General features: G+C 41.6%; 1 protein-coding gene across 3 annotated transcripts in view; it reads left to right on the plus strand.

Moving 5' to 3' along the window:
• The first annotated feature begins 415 nt into the window (after positions 1-415).
• The window catches only part of NRCAM (neuronal cell adhesion molecule), a 144,509-nt gene continuing 130,133 nt past the window's right edge, over positions 416-14,791 (plus strand). For all 3 annotated transcript variants that reach the window (XM_090137758.1, XM_090137750.1, XM_090137767.1), the window contains exon 1: positions 416-565. The gene's annotated coding sequence lies outside the window, so the exon portion shown is untranslated. The remainder of the gene's footprint in view (positions 566-14,791) is intronic.

Here is a 14,791-nt window from a genome sequence, read left to right on the forward strand (position 1 = left end):
GGGGCACTGCCGGGCTAAAATAATGCCTCTATTTAAAACGACGGCATCGCCCGGGCCCTCACGGTGTGTGTGGGGGGGGAAGGCTGCCCCGCGGCGGTCCGGGTTCCCCAGCCGGACGAGGACGGGGGGACGGGCGGCGGCCGCCCGCGCAGACACCCGGGGAGACCGCGACGGTCCGCTCCGGGGATCCTCCTGATTTCCCGAAGGCCCGCAGGCAGGACGGTTTCGCGGCCCGCTCTCCCCGGTACTAACGGGAGCGGGGCGCTGCCCAAGATGGAGGCCGCCGCCCCTCCGCCTCAGGTGCGACGGACCCGCGCGGCGGCCGCAGCGCCGTCCCCGCTCCCTCCTCCGCTCGCCGCGCGCGCTAGCGCAGGCGCGCTCCTTCCCCGCCCCCCGCGGGAGCGCGCGCCCCGGTACGGCGGGGCGGGGGCGGCGGGGAGGTGATAGGCGCGGGAGCGCGCCCGCCGCCGCTCTTCTCGCCGGGCTGCCGGGCGTGCGGTAGTAGGAGGCGCGCGGCCGCGGGTCTCCATCGACCGTCTCTCTGGCAGAGGGGCCGCAGTTTCCCGTGAGTACCGGGCCGTCCACCTCACCCGGCCCCGACGGCGCGTTGCTGAGCGGGTGCTGCTCCCCGGGCCGGGCGCGGAGCGGAGCCCGGCGGCAGGTGCCCGGCTCGAAGCACCTGGCGGGGAGGCGGCGGCAGCTCGGGCTGCAGGTGCGGGAGGCGGGCGCCGTAGGCGGCCGCTGCCGGCGAGGAGGGGCGCGGCGGGCCCGGCTGTGCGGCTGCGGAGGGGCCCGGCTCGGCTGGGCTCGGCGCGTGGCGGCGATTCCGCCCGGCGCGGCCCCCGCCCGGTGCCCGGAGGTCGCCATTTCGCGCTCGGCGGCGGCCGGGAGCTGTCTGTGCTGAAGTGCCGGCAGCGGTCGCCGCGCCGCTCCGCTGGCGGCAGCCCCAGGTGAGCCGCGATGTGCTCCCGGCCGGAACCACCCCCGCACGGCTCTCCGTGCCGCCCCCCGCTGCTGCTGGCGGGGTAAGGGATGAAGGGAGCCCGAGGGGGGTCGGGGCGCGCGGTGTCCTGGCGTCTGGTGGCAACCGGCATAGAAAATGGCAACGAGAGCGTGAGCAGCAACGCACCTGCTCCTCGGTTGTAAAGTCATCGTTAAGTGAGCGTTCTGCTCAACTTTCCGGCACGGTGCCGTTAGTTCTGAAGTCTGAAATGCGTTTACGTTCCGTCTCGGGAGCCGGGGTTTAGGCGCTCTCTGATTAATGAGGGCAAGCTGTTTAAATATTGAAGCTCGCGGTATTCCAGCCCGGTCAATAGGGCTGTTCCACACCAACAAATGCAGTGTGACAGCAGTGTTGTTCCATAGCTGGCTGAGTGGGGAGATAAAATGATGGAGAATGAGATGTGTTGCTCTATGGTGAGACCTGCAGACCGTGGTCTGTGGTCCTTCTGTTGGTCAATATCCTCTTCTTCATTCTTTCTTTAAGCCCCTCTTCTGCTGAGCCTATAAGCCAGCTGCCTGGCTTTCTGTTCCTGTGCTGTTGTATGCTTAGAAAAGGTGGATGAAGCAAGAAAAGAACTTCACTGAATCTAACAGGTGCAAAATATTAATTGTTTCAGCTTCTTCCATTATTTAGCAAGATCAGTGTTGTCACTTATGGGTTGTAATTGTACGGGGCTGTGCGTGCAGTAGGTCAGTGTGCAACACCAGAAGGCATCTGGGCTTCATGTTGAGTTGGAAAGTGGCATGGATGCCAAGAGATGCATCTGCAGGTGTTTTTTTGGCAAACGGTATCAGCTGTCAGAGAAACCATAGTGTGACATACTACCTCAAAGCACACACAAGTCAGGAAGCTGATATTCTGTTTTTTGCCTGATCTGATAATTTGTGCGTGCACTTCGTGCAATTTCACAGAATCATAGGGTTTGGAAAGGACCTCTGAAGAACATCTAGTTCAACCCCCTGCTAAAGCAGGTTCCCTGCAGTAGGTTATGGTAGGTTTCTTTAGCTGATGTCTGTCCTTACTTCAGAATGTGAACGGCAAAGCAAGAGATCAGAGTTGCTAAAGAACTGAAGTCTGTGGAAATTATTTATCTGAATTTAGAAACACTTTGATATTCTCTTGGGTGCTTAAAAACAGTTGTTGAACTGTATCAATACGGTTAGCAAAGCATGTTTTGAGAATACTGAATTTGAAAGCAAACCAAGCAAACCCCAACAGGAAATGGCTTAGTGGTGAGAGAACCCAGGATCTGTTGAATGAATCTGTATTCTGGATTGTGCAAAGGAGATTTAGCTGGAGGAAAGCTGTACAGCTGTGTGTCATCATCAGATGATGTGGCTGTGTATACCAGCTGGTGCTAATGATGAAGCTAAAGCCCTCTTCATAACTCGGAGTAAAGCCACAATTAATCATCCTCACATTGGTACTTTGTTCTGTAATTAGTCTCACTGGTTACAGTAAAAATATTCAAAAGTAATCATGCTTAAGGTGAGGGAGATCACCAGAATCTGATCTTTAGTTATTGTTCCTAATCTTCTTGCAGAAAGGGTAATGTTTATCACATTCACTGCAGAGCTGGTTTGCAAAAGATGATTTTAGAGTGGAAATCCGACTTCCTAAAATGGTCTTTATTGTCAGGCATGAAATGAAATAACAGATCTAGTGGTACTTACTCATATCTCCTAATAGTGCCCTGTGCTTTGGTCTTCTCTCTGGTATTCAGAAAGGCAATGGCAGAAGCGTTAATAACCCAATTGCAGTTTCCTGGAGTTAATGAGGCATCTCTCTAACTGACAGTCTTTATTGGTTTGAGGATTTCGATTTTGAGCCAGGAAAAGGTAAAGGAAAAGGACAGGCAAGTCTCCCTGTTCTTCTTGCTATGGTGAAGTGCATCTCCATAGTATCTGGATATAAAATGTACTGGGGATTTGTTGGTAGAGCTCAGTTTGTTGATGGCTCAGTCAGCCTGAAACCCAAATCTGCTGTTTGCAGCTGTGGAGCTGCTGTTCTTTTGCTTTATTTGGTTGTCCCACGTCACCTTGGGCTGTAATTATTTACCTTCCAATATATCTGAAGTGTGCAATAAACATAACCAGTGAAAACCAAACAGTGCAGTTTAAATTTGTCACTTTTTATGAAAAGAGTTTGTAAAATGGGAAGCTGTACAGAGACAGTACACGCCAGTAATGTAAGCCGAGGGAATAATGTAGGAGGCTGTCTGCTGGGCAATATGCAGTGAATCTGATTTTGCCTTCCTGAGTGGGCTGATAGTATTCAAAAAATTCTGTTATACTTTATCTGCAGTGATAATTTGCTGCATTTTAAATTGGTGAGTATGTTTATTGCCTATTCACTTTAGTATTAAAGGTACTGTAATTTAATGTGTTTATGAATATTGTGTTTGTTTTTTTTAATACTAAAGAAATTTGGAAAGAGTTAATTGTCAATAATAAGGGCAGCGTGATTTGCCTGATTTGCCTTGAGTTTTGCCCTACTGCTTGTATAGCAGAAAAATATAGTTGCAAGTTGGCTGCATTGCTTTCTTCTGAGCTACTGAGGGCTGGCTGGGCTTTCAGTTATTTACCTCCATAGAAAACTGGAAGGAAAAAAGTGAACAAAGGAGGTCTGTTTTGCCTGTCCCACTTGCTGGGCTGTTGTCTTTGCCCTTTTCAGTGAAGAAGGGGGTAGAGCTGGGTCAGAGTTGAAGAACACTGAAAAGGAATTCAAGTCTCATATTGAAATGTGAACGATAGCTTAGTTTGAGAGCCGAACGCGTTTGTTTGAGTTGGAGTTTTTCTATCTGTGGGAGCTGTAACTGACAGCTGGTGATGGACTGTCGTATTGACTGCTGCAAGGTGCAGCTTGATGTGCACTCAGGCCCTGATTAAGACGCTCAGTAAACAAGTACATATCTGATGAGACGATTAATACCGGAGATAGTGATGCTAGACAGTGTGCAACACTAGACACTTGATTGTGCGAGTTAAGGGCAAGCCCCTGCAGCTGGCACGCATTCAGGCTTGCTTGTCTAGCCTAATTGCATTGCAAATACCTCTCTGGATTGCTCTGTGGCTTCTCCCTTCTTCTAAGTGTTGAATAAGTACAGAAATGTTCATTTGGATCTTCTATTAACTGTTATAAGAGGCTTTCAGTTTTGTTTTGTTTTGCTGTATGAATCAGGATAAATGTATCTTACTATTCACTCTGTGAATGCACTGTTTTCCTACACTGTTTTGGTTTTGAAATGGCTCAATTCATAATGTGATTACAGCTTTCCCCTTGTTAACTTTTTAGTATGGAAGCATATCAGCTTGAATTATAAAATGTTTCTGTAAGAGCTCACAGTGCCCCTATTCTACTTTAAGCCACCAAACTTTATAGAAAAAGCAGCATTTCATGCAGAGCATCTCAGACGCACAAAAATAGCCAAGCGAGGGAAAAAAGGCCAGTTCAATTTATAAGGACGTGATAACTTTAAAAAACAGACACATTAGAAAGGATCTAGCTGTCTAGATGGTCAATTAGAGCAGACAAAATTAGCACTGATGTGGTGTCTGTAAATCCTTGTGTAAGGATGCTGAATTTGGATGAGGTCTAGTGGGAATGCAGGTGTTCTCATACTTGGTCTGCACCATTAGGTGTACGTGACCTTTTAATTTCCTCTGGTTTGAAGCGTGTAATTCTTACTGTTTAACATCTTGTTTGAGGAAAACAGAAGTTAGCTTGCATAACCAGGAAGTTTTGAATCTGCCTTTGGCTGAATAATAGGCTCCCCTGATCAGTCATCCAGTGTTAACATACCACGTCCCTTTACAGACTGTTAGTGAAGTGTTGGCCTGACAGTGCTTATACATTAATAAGGATATTTTTTCGTGTGTGTGTTTTTCTGAACTATAACTTTCACTTCCAACTTCCTTGTATCTGTGTTGCATTTGTCCAACTTGAGACTGAGAGCTTATGTGAGGGAGTTGCCTTTTCAGTGTCACAAACCTGTGGAGGTCTGTATGTGTGTACATAGGCATTGTATGTGGTCCATTAGTGCAAAAAACATCTGTTGGGTCACAGAACACTTTGCAGCTGGAGAGGAATGCCATGGATTTAACTGCATATGTATAGGTACTAGTCAGGGGAAACTTTCCAGCTGAATGTTGTGCTGCAGCATAGGCGAAGTAGTAGAAATGGACAAAACGCTAACTGAGAGGCTGAATGAGGTGATGAATTAAGAACAAAATCCACAAGGAGGACCACTGTTTGAGTAAAAGGATGAAGAACAAAATGTGTCACAGAGTTTTTCATTAGGAAAAAAAAAAAAAAGTGGTAGAAATGAGGGATTTGGGAAAGAATATCACTGGAAGGCTTAGAGGAAAGGCAACAGTAGAGTAGTCAGGGAACGTACATGCAACTTATGCACTTATTAAAAGGGATTTTCAAGAGTATTTTAAAATGCCAGATGGTTCAGTTTCATTTTATCAGTAGTTTCACGCACTATATGTTACCCTTGGTGGTCGGATAGGCAATCCTCTTCCCTACTCTGAGAGATTGTGTCTAGTAGGACTAAAAAGTGGAGTTGCCTATCCTGCTGCTAGCATCTCTAGCTTAATCAAAATACAGGAGGTAACCAATGCCTTCCTCCTTCTAATCTCTGTGGAATATGAGCAAGACAAACATGTCGTGGGCAATTCTTTGGGTGGGATAACAAGTCTAGTGAGTAGGTTACTGCTGCTTTGCATAAGCTGGAGACTGTAAGTTCCTGCCCTCCTTATGGACTAATACAGGGTCTGTAGACAAACTAAATACAACAGGAAGCTTGACCCTATTGAGTTCTTGATGTTTTCTTGAAAACTGAAGCTGTTTTCTCTTCTTCCTTAGCATAGTGACTTGGAAACTTTGTTGTGATTGTTACATACTATCAAAATCTGGTTCTTGCCTTGGGTGAGATGAGATGGTAATAGGCTGTGCTAGCTATTTTACTGTCTTTTAATCTGTTATGACTGGAGATATATATAGAGAGAGAGTTTTTACTGAAGCTCAGAAAAGGGAGCTGCATTCCTTTTCCATTCCTTTCTTTCAAATTGTATGGGACTTGAGTGAGTTTACAACAAGGGAGAGAAAATAATAGAAATAGAGGCCTATTGTTGTGTCTTGGAGCAGTAAGCTTTGTGTTGTGCGTCCAGGTGTTCTGAAGAGCTCTGTCTGCTATGGACTGTGAACCTTTTTAATTCGCCAACAATTCAATGGCTCCCGTGTAATTAGGTGTGTCCTCTATCACTGTAGAGTGACAGGTTGTGAATTCATTTTTGAGCAAAATAAAAATCTGTGATGGCAGAGTCCGTACCATAATGTGCCATGCAGTGTTCAGGTTGTCATGTTCTGAGTGATTTGTGGCTTTCTCTAGGGTGCAGTGGGAATCATTCTAGCATTGCAGTGGTCCTGTCTGTAAGTTGTGACGACCAGGGCCTTGTCACCTGACAAGTTGGACTGGACATGGAGTTTTCCATCTGGTGAAAAGATTCCTACCTCTGTTAACTACAGTATTTGTGATTGGTCTGCACTAAAGTTCAGAGACTCCAAAAGGCAAGGAATACCTGCACTGAAGGTGGAAGGGAAGGATGTGTCCTTGGTTGGGGCTGTCACACACAATTCATGGTTATGTGAACTCTTCTAGTGCAAATGCCATGTTACTCTTGCCTGGGCATAGGTTTGGTTATGTTTATAGGGGTTGATGAGGACAATTATTGCTCATGATGACCCAGTCCAAGTAATGCTACAGGGGTGTCTTTGTGTGTGTGTGAAAGAACTCTCTCTTCTTATCAAAACTGGTTGTACTTTGTTTGACATGCTTTTCCCTGCTCTTGTGTAGGTTTTGGTTACATGCTTAATACATCAAACGAAACTAATTTCAGTGGTTTGTGTTCACATGCCAAATGTGTTTTGAATCATTTTGAAGATTGTCTGTGTGGCTTTTGGCATATCTAATGCCTTTAAAAACATCAAATAATGAGGGAGAGGGATCACCACCTACTGCTTCTCTGAAGATGAATGTTTAGAGCTGGGAAACAATTTTCTCTAACTCCTTCCTGGTTGTATAATACCATGAAAATAAGAAACTTGAATGACTGTTCCTCCGTTATGTGAAATAACATATCTGTTAGAAAAGCAGTGTTAGTAACTGAGTAAAAAACAATGAATTATCCTTGCCAATTGAATGTTTTTGTCTTCACTGATCTTGCATGATAGACCTCATGGAAATTTCTGTAGTAGTGTAAATCTGAAACTTTGATGTGCACATCCTCTTTTAAACATCCAGCAAGAAGCTCAAGGTGGCTGAAAGCTAACAATATTAGACCTTGCATGTGACAATTCTATAAATTGAATTTGTAGCAGAGAAAAAAAAAAAATAAAAATCTGGGAAACAGTGAAGGTGACCAGCAGAGGGCGGGCATATTGTTTATGGAGCACAAAATAAATCCTTAGAAAGGAGATTGTCCATGTATGTGAGAATACAACGAAATAGAAAGTGAATGAATAACATACTATAAATGCATAGAATGTCTTGAAGTATTTTATAAATGCTATTATGTTATGTTAGTATAAGATGAAAGTAAATATATCTGCTTATAACTGGTCTGTGGTTGTGCATTCATACAAAGGAAGCCAGAAAAACAGTTAATTATATCACTGAACCCAACAACTTTAATTAAAGTGCATTTTCATGTCCATCATCATTTGAAAATGACATGTATACCCCTTTCTCAATAGTTTTTCTCTTGCAGTTAAAGAATAACTTAATTCTGTCTTCATGTTATTGCAAAGATCCCCCAACATTTGCATGTTCTTCCACTGCTTTTTATTATTAGTAACACTTAAGTCCTTTAGAGCATGTAATTTTGCTTCTTAGAGTATCATGGAAAATATTTAACATTATGTGCCAAAGGTTAAGTACTTCAATGGAAGTAGCTTCTTTCAGGAGTTTTGATCTGTAGTTCGTAGTGAAAGGTGATGTTCAGTCATTTTATGTAGCTTTCCTGCTACAAATGCAGGATTCTGATTAAAGCATGTTGTGTGTTTGCCTTTACTGTGTCTTGTAGCTTCTCAAGTTACAGTGATAGTCGCCTTTCTCAAAATTATTTTCCTCTAGGCTGCTTCATTAAGAAAAGCAACAATATTCTTTATCCTGTGGTTTCAAACTCACAGGATTTATTATTCTTTAGAGGCAAATCTTAAGAGCTTTCCTTGTTCTCTGAGGTCTTGATTCTGCTTGTTTTGTGAGTGAAGCATCATGAAGATAACTTTAAATGCTGCCCTAGATTTCTAATTTCCCTGCTGTTGCTTTCAGCAGACACATTTCTCTTAACAGCAGGATTTCTGGAGAAGCTATTTCTATGGCTGTTTACAGATATCATTCTCAAAAGTTTAGTTGGAGGAATTTTTCTCCCGGTTAGTTCTAAGATTTTATGTACTATGTACTGCTTCACAATCTTCTCCTCCACTTGGCATTGAAATATGGAAGTTGGTTTTTCATAGGATTCAGGAAGGTGTCCTGGCAGAATTGGCAGCATCAAATACACAAGAGTATCACTGGAATTCATGATTTATTAAGATTTGCATATTCATAGTTCAGTTGGCTAATGTGTCCTAGCTTCTTTTTTTTTTTTTTTTTTTTTTTTACTAGAAGCTGAGCAGCATCCAAAAGTAAACCCGTGTTGCTCTGAATAATTGGTCAACTTTTGCACTTGGCTTTTCAATGCATTGTTGAATTTATGAGACTTCAGCTTCACAGGGGCTGAATTCTGCTGCTTAAGTACAATAACAGGAACTCTACTGCTGAGAACATGATCTGTAGCTGGAAATGGTTGCCAGGATTAATCCAAACATTAGTATTAGTAGATTAGTAGTAGTGTTTAATACATAATATAGATGCTTACATTTGTTTCTTTTCTCTTCTGTGAAGTTGAGATACTGTCCTTAGAGTAAAGGATTTGTTTCTTTTCACCCTTGGTTTGAAACACACACCAAGTATTAGCCATTGCTGTGGAATACAGTTTCATATGGTAAGCTGAAGTAAATAACACCTGCCCTATTATTATTTTAGATGGGGAAGTGTCAAATTAAAAACTGCTATGCAATTTCCCAGCTTGACTGTTAACAAAAAGACATGAACTAGAATGAAGGAGATAAGGATAAGAAAGTCTGGAAACCTGAAGATGGTTTGGAAAACAGCTGAGTGAGAGGAGATAAAACAAAGGCAAATAGGTCTCCTGAACTACTTGCAAATAGCAGTTAATAGAATGGAGCTACGATTGCTGGTTTACTAAAACAAAACACCAGGTTACTGTTTTAATGAATGAAGCTTGTAACTGTAAAGTAGTTTGCCAGTATGGACTGGCAAATAATTAAGCTAGTAAATTAAATACTACAAGAAATAATAAGTTGGAAGACTGTTCTCATAAAGATTATGGGTATTTCAGAGCGATTCTTAATGTTACAGTGTTATTTTCTAGAGTGATTTTTGATTTCTCCCAAATACAAGATCATGCAGTTCTTTAGTTGCATGCAGTTCTTTAGTTGCATGCAGTTCTTTAGTTGCATGCAGTTCTTTAGTTGCATGCGTATAGGTCAGATAAGGTACAAGTATTGAGCAAGTAATTTCTTATTCAGTCAAGTTAAGGCATGGTTGTTGGGTTTTTTGTTTTTTTTTTCAGCCTTCATGGTATTAAAGTTAGGGATATCACTCCTTAGTCTGTCAAAGCAAAAAGAGCTGTGAGCAGACGCAGTTGTATTCTGCCCTTATACGCTTTAGAATGTAAAAACTCCTGTATGAATTGTGTTTTTTCTGACTATGGTTGGGAGTGCACGGGGGACAGGAAAGTCTACTTTTCTCTAGTTGATGCTGTGTTGTACAAGGACTCCACATTGACCTTGTGTCACCAGAAAGCATTGGGACTCTCTGAGCTCTTACTCTTCAGCTTGTGGCCTGGGTTTGTGTCTTGTATGGCAGGACTACTTGGGCTGCTGGCAGTTTGTGTAGTAGAAGTTGGAGAGTCACCTCACGTAAGGCTGACTGAAGTGTATAGTTCCTGGGTGCACAGGTGCCACATCTTCAGTTCACTAACTGTAGAGGTCCAGGAGGCTATGGAGCAGCCTTACAAGAGGTTATGAAAATTAGGAAGCTAGGGAATGTCAGCAGTAGTTTGGGCATTTGGGGCTGTAACTCGTGTTTTGGTCTCCCAAGCCAGCTGTGTTCCAGCTCTGTGTAGATATATAGGCAGCAGTATATAATATACAAAGATGAATTATATCTATATCATACAATTAACTTTATTCAGTAAAGCCAATATCTGTGCAGTAAAATAAATAAGTTTGGAAGGGGCAGAAAGAATGGCTGTTTTGGATCCTGGATGTTTGCTGCCTCAACATTATAGTTTGAGAAGGGGCTAAATAAGTCAAAGAAAGCTGTGCTGTAAGGGGGAGGGGCTCATTTCTCTAACATCTAGACTGCTGTGATCTATTCTGAGGTAATACTGGAAAAAGGCTGCATAGGATAAATGCAGCTCAAGCCTAGGGAATACCCTGAATCATGCATGTTTTGAGACTAAAGGAAATTAGGAGGAAATACTGTGTTACAGGCACAGATCACTTTGAGGGGTGAAATCACAAGCGTCGTCTTTCAGCATTCAAACTACAGAAGATGATCAGCTTGAAATGAGATCCTGCTGTTCAATTATGCGAGAATACTTAAATAGGTCACAAAACCAATATTGGTTGCTAAGAGAAAAATCACCTTTGCTATACAGTGTAAAAATTCTTAACAAGGGTCTCTCATGTAAACCTGATATAATACATGTTTAAGATCTTAATAGTAGCAAAGCTGGAGTGGATTGCATCTTAACAAAAGAATCTGTTTCTCAAAAGATGCAGAATAATGTTGCTCCCTGAGGTTATGTGTTTGGCTTACCCTGAATGGTAAAGGATGGAGCGAGATATCTGTTTCTGAAAGCACATCTATAAAAATTGAATATTTACTTTCATTAGAAGTTTTTTCAGTAGTAATTTACCGTAGTGATCTAATGCACTGCTTTGAACTGATTTTTTTTAATTATTAAAAGGTAGAATTCAGATTAGTATAATTATGAATTTGCATTTCATAATGCATTATCTAATTATGTTCATTTAATTTTTCTCCAATTTCAATATTAATTTTGTTTGATTAAAAAGAGACTAATTTGACTGTGTTCGTCTTGCACTGAAGTATAACTTGGAAATTAAAACTTGCATATTTTAAAAATATATTGCTGTTCAGTATTAATTATTACTAAAATACATAAATTGATAATTTTTCCAACACTAAATATCACTGGAAAAATATCCCATCACTTTTTTGACAGAACAGAAACTCAACTTTTGTAATGAAATTCAGTTTCTGAACATTAATCTTCAACCAAAGACTTGTGCAGTATCCAGAAGGAAACACTTGCAATTCTTAAGTAGCATCCAGAAAATCATCACTGGAATTCCTTATGCCTTCTTAAACCCTGTTCATACCATCTTAAGGTAGTGACTTTTATTTATTTATTTTTGCCTGCTATTCAGGCACAGGCAAGTATTTAATAGTAATTAATAGTGTGTAAATCTTACTTTGAGTGCAGTTGTGTAATAGTAAGCATAGAACTATAAAACAGAACTTCAAGGTTCCTTTTAAGAAGGCTTACAGTCTTAAGTATAATTAGAAAACCAGACTTTGAAGTAAATATTTTAAAAACTTTGCTGTATAATGACTCCAGAGCTTTCATGTAAAATGATTCTGCTAATTTCTGTATGATCGTTGAGGCTGTGGCTGTCTAGTATGCTACTAGGCACAATCAGATGGTAATTGATGACTGTTCAAAGACACAGTTAATGAGTTCAAGGGAGTATGGTTTTATAGCACTTATGTTAAAAAAAAAAAAAAATTAAAGCTAGCTCCATTAAATATGTTAAATATGTTAACATGTTGTTGTTCTACTGTTCTATACCAGAGTTTAAAAATACTCTGAAGGAATGTCTGCTTTTCGTATTTCACTTTCAGAAGCATTTCTTGTAACATATTTAGCTTGTCAAAAGTGTTCTTTGTATTAAAAAAGCTAGATTTCAGTTTTTCAATCTTATTGGGGATGTGACATGGAAGACTTGTATTTATGTCCAGCTACTTTAATTCTGAATAGTGCTTCATTACTGGAAAGCAAACAACTATGTTGTAAAGAAAATATCCTTCATGGATGGTTTAGCAAGATGGCACCATTGTATGGCATGGAGATCCAGAATGGCCAGATTATCCACACTAGCTTCATCCTACATGTGAATAAATGATATTCTGCTGCCTATATTCAAATGATTAATTAGATTGATAAATACAATATCAGATGACAAAAAAATGAGTTTTGACTTCATTATATTTTCAAGAGAGGTGGGCTGGGGAAAGGCTTCTTGTACATCCAACATCCACTGTCCTGAAAATTGTCAGTGTTTTGATGTTACACTGGCAATTTGTAATGTTAGAAGTAGCATAATGTAGTAGCTTTTTGTTTAAAGCTATCCATTGTATGTATTTCTGTTTATTCTCCAGCATATGTTCAGGCTTGGGTCCCCCAGTACAAGAAAGATGTGAAGCTCTTGGAATGAGTCCAGAGCAGGGCCACTAAGATGATCAGAGGGCTGGAGCACCTCTGCTATGAGGAAAGATTGAGGGAACGGGGCTTGTTTAGCTTGGAGAAGAGAAGGCCCCGGGGAAACCTCATTGCAGCCTTCCAGTTCTTGAAGGAAGCTTATAAACAGGAGGGAGAATGGCTGTTTATGAGGGTGGATACTAATAGGACAAGGGGGAATGGTTTTAAACTGAGACAGGGGAGGTTTAGGTTAGATATTAGGAGGAAGTTTTTCACACAGAAGGTGGTGACACACTGGAACAGGTTGCCCAAGGAGGCTGTGGATGCCCCATCCCTGGAGGCATTCAAGGCCAGGCTGGATGTGGCTCTGGGCAGCCTGGTCTGGTGGTTAGCAACCCTGCAAATAGCAGGGGTGTTGAAACTAGATGATCATTGTGGTCCTTTTCAACCCAGGCCATTCTATGATTCTATGATATGGTTGCTGTGAATCTTAGTTTATTCGGATTTGGGAATATAACCATTTTTCTGGTTATACTATGAATGTGGAAATCCCCAAATTGGCTTTCATGTGAGCAAGCTTAAGCCAGAAAGCAATATTGTCTGATTTTTTTCAAGTCAGTATTATTATATACATTTGCCTGCTCATAGTCAACGTTATAACTGATCTGTTCTTTTGTTCTGTATTATCTGACTCCTGTGTTGTCATAAACTATTCTGTTTAAGGTTGGGTAAATGAAAGTGTGGATGACCCTTCACAAATAATGACAATATGGCACATCAGTTTTGCTTCCCAGTGGCTCCTAGAGTGCAGCTTCTATGCAGGAGGTACTGCTATACCTAACTGTCAATTCAAGGCAGTCATTATAAAGGTCATATCTCGGGATCGCATAACCGTGTATTTAAAAGAACAAGAATAAAAAGCCAATCTGGGTGGTTTGAGATGCAACAGGAGTGATGAAACAGGTTAGATGGGCTAATCTGAAAACTTGTAAGTGGTAGATGTAGCCTTCACTCAGGTAGTTGCTGGTGTTGTGATGCAGTGACCTTACTTCAAGTATTTTGGGGGGAGAAAAAAGAAATAAAAAAAGTCACCACACAGTTCTCTTTTTTGTTCCTTTTTTTCTCCTCCCTCCATCTGGTGTCATTACTTAAAGACATTTTTTTTTTTCATGTAGTCTTAAATGGCTGATCAGAAAAAGCCCTTATGTAAACTGGGAATAGTGCTTTGAGGATTAATCTGAACCTTGGATCGGGCTTTTGACCACTTTGTCCTTTAGTTTAGTGCAGGTTTGATAAAAAAATAAATATTTTTTGTATTATGCTAGAATATTTGATCTGGAAACCATTAGGGAAGCAATACAAGTGCAGATGAAGTAGGCTTAATGCGACTTCCAATTTTGGGAAATGACAGGAGTATTTTCCTTGAAAAAGACAAGGCAATTCTTTGTCTCCAAATAACTTTCTTAATATTGCTGCATTGTCAAACAGCTGTTTGTTTGAAATTGAGGTTAAAGTAAGTTGTTGGGTTCTGTTCCATAGAGTAATGCTCATCTGGAGTATCTAATCTCTCAATCCTGTACTGGATGGCAGTAGGAGTCTTCAGGTGGATTAGATAAGATTGCCCAAAACATTTGCTGTTATTTACGTGTGATCTGCTTCTGCTGGTTACGTTAACATTACACTGAAAATACTTCCCAGCTGTCTTACACCAATAGAGAAGAATGTTGTGTAACCAGGAACAGTTTTGGCTGCCTTAGGATGTCTCTGAGAGTGTTGGATTCTCAACCTAGGGTTCTAGTAATGCATTTAAGCACACGATTAACTCTTCTCAGTTGGTCTGTGTGCAGCATGAGCTGCCTGGGCAAACTTCAGGGGTCTCTACAGTTCCCATTAGGAGAAGTTCTATAGCCATTAGCCTGGGTCCTGGCTGTAAAGGCAGCTGGGATTGCCATCAGCCACAGGTTGATCCATGGGCTGGTCTGGGAGACATGACCCACTGCAGCACTGAGTTAGTGTGTGCACCAATGCAGGCCTGATACCCGGGACTTTAGTATAGAAGTGAAATAAAAGATCTGGGAAGTATGGGAAACAACAACAACAACAACAACAGAAAAACCTTCTGAAAAATATTTATTTATTTAAAATA

Source organism: Phasianus colchicus, chromosome 1, assembly GCF_987193195.1.
Source record: "Phasianus colchicus chromosome 1, bPhaCol1.hap1.1, whole genome shotgun sequence".
Taxonomy (NCBI): domain Eukaryota; kingdom Metazoa; phylum Chordata; class Aves; order Galliformes; family Phasianidae; genus Phasianus; species Phasianus colchicus.